This window comes from Berghia stephanieae, chromosome 4, assembly GCF_034508935.2.
Source record: "Berghia stephanieae isolate SIO BIC M18660-M18661 chromosome 4, UCSD_Bste_1.3, whole genome shotgun sequence".
NCBI classification, from domain to species: domain Eukaryota; kingdom Metazoa; phylum Mollusca; class Gastropoda; order Nudibranchia; family Aeolidiidae; genus Berghia; species Berghia stephanieae.
In genome coordinates this window covers 32,192,108-32,194,607 of record NC_088363.1, presented here as the reverse complement: position 1 = coordinate 32,194,607, position 2,500 = coordinate 32,192,108, and the positions used below count along the sequence as shown (strand labels likewise).

Sequence of the window (2,500 nt, the reverse complement as noted above, 5' to 3'; positions counted from 1 at the left end):
AAAAGGCTCTTTACTCACATTCTCTTACCTTACTAATATGTAAAATGAGTACGTGGCCGTTAACATTGTTGTCTCTATCGGAAAAAAATAATTGTAATATGGCCTAACAGGCTTCATGTCTCGACCTACATGAGTGTTGCTATGAGCCAGGGACCCTTTGTAAAACCACATTCAGTGGATATTTCCCATTGTAATAGCTCAAGTTGTCTGTTTTTATTTTTATTTGTTTTTGTTTTGTTTTTTTTTGTTGGTTTTGGTTGTATTTTTTTTATTCGTTTTTTTTTTCTCTTTTTTTGTTTGTTTGTTTGTTTTTTGTTTTGCTTTTTGTTTTGTTTTTTTCTTTGTTTGTTTTAGTTTATTTATTTATTTATTTATTTATTTATTTATTATTTGGGGGGGGGGAGGGGGGTTGCTGGCGATTAGGACCTCGACCATAAGATCTGACAGAAACACTTTAGAATTATTTTTTTAAATTAGATCATATATATAGGGAATGAGAATAGCGGAAGAGTAGCGTCCCTTGATTGGAAGTCGCCGGGGGAGAAGTTATTTGTAAACAATCCAACTACAAGCCAAGCGCTCCAAATAAAAAAAAAATATTATCATATTTCTATACAAAAATGCATATCATAATCAACGTTATGCATTTTTGTACAGAAATATGAATAATAATTTTTTATTTGGAGCGCTTGGCTTGTAGTTGGTTTGTTTACAAATAACTTCTCCACCGGTGACTTCCAATCAAGGGACGCCACTCTTCCGCTAATCTTATTCCCTATAGAGCGCAATATCCACTAAACGTGCCCAAAGCGCTTTACAATGGGTCAATAGCAACTGCAACACAAAACATGTAGGACGAGACATGACGCCTGGTAGGCGATAGTCGGTACAACTTTTTGCCGACAGGGACAACGATATTAACGGCCATATCCTCATTTTATACACGAGTATGGTTAGAGAATGTGAGCTAAGAGCCTATGCGCAGCTTAGAGCTTGTCTCGAACTCTGGACCCTCCGGTCAGAAAGCGAGAGTCGTAAAAGACAGGACTTAATTCTTTATCCTTAGGTTAGCAAACAACAATTTTTAATGTCCTTTTAATATTACAAACACTGAGATATATTTTATTTGCCAAGGGCCTTATGCCTCTTTTAAGGTCTAGTTTTTTCGGGGAGTGCTTGAAATGCCGATAGATTTTTGATTCACAATATTTTTTACTGTCATAACAGCTTCCTTTATTCTGGCACGGATTGGAGCGTCGTAGATAATGTACAATTTCTTTTTCATGAGCAAACAAACAAAACGCAGACGGAATTATATCATAGAATAATGTTGTTATATGGGTTCGATTGTATGAAAACCAAATGGATAATGGTTGAAGTTGAAGAAATTTGTCGATACTGAAATTGTCTTCAGATTTTGTTTAATCAGTGACGCCGGGTTGTGTGCATAGATAGCAATGTCAGTGCTCTTGCTGTCCCTTTTATGTCTACATAAAAAAAAAAGAAACACATTTTAAATATTTGGCCGGAAAATCATCTCTCAAAATATGGAGCGATTAATAAAACCTTGTCAAAAACTCTCAAACCTCGGACCTCAGGCCCAGGATTAAGAGTTTTTTTTTGTGTTTTTTTTTTTTTTTTTTTGACAAGATGAGAATCATTTTAATCGATCGATATTTGAAGGACGAGTTTTCTAGCCAAAATTTCAAAAGCCTTTTTTTTTTCAAGAGTTTGGCAATATTTTCTTCCAGTAAGGTTGAAGCTGTTCTTTTGACGTGTCTTCTGTGTTATCTTTTCACCAGTCTTTGGATCATCCATGTTCATGTTTTACATCGAGTTAGTGCTGATAAACCAATAATATATTTCTTGACTGTTATAGTCAATGTAAAAAATAAACAATCAACCAAATGCCGATGAAGTGTAGAGGTACTTTCTTTTTTAGACTATATACATAGCCTGACCGTAGCCTTTTTTTTATCCTATAGCCTGACGCTTCACCAAAAATTAGATACAATACAGTATCACCAAATTAGCACCAAAATAAAGTGAAAAGTGAGTCATCTTTAGCAGTAGTCAAGAAAACGAATGATCTCTTGGTTGGACTGTAGAATACAATTCAATATTCACTCATTTTGGTGGTTGTCGCCTTGTATTGTACGGCTGTGTGGTCTTGTGTATGGCACTTGCTTTCGGATAGGAAGTTCTTGGGTTCGAGCCCTGCTCGGCGCATAGTTGAGTCCTTGGAAAAGGCTCTTTACTCACATTCTCTCACCTTACTCGGGTGTAAAATGAGTACCTGGTCGTTAACAGCGTTGCCCCTGTAAATGTAATATCGCCTAACAGGCGTCATGTCTCGTTCTATATGTTACGTGTTCTATTGAGGGACCCCTTGTAAATGCTCTAGTATGGTTTGTAATGTGATGGTATTTTTTCGTCAGTGTCAGGCTATGTGTTTAAGAAGGCAACCGCCTAACATTGATCCAAATACGTGACAATTCAA

General features: G+C 36.2%; 1 protein-coding gene across 2 annotated transcripts in view; it reads right to left on the bottom strand.

Annotated features, from left to right (window-relative positions):
* Positions 1-2,500, bottom strand: part of LOC144970430 (uncharacterized) — a 43,009-nt gene that overhangs the window by 21,207 nt on the left and 19,302 nt on the right. The gene's annotated exons all lie outside the window — the stretch shown is intronic.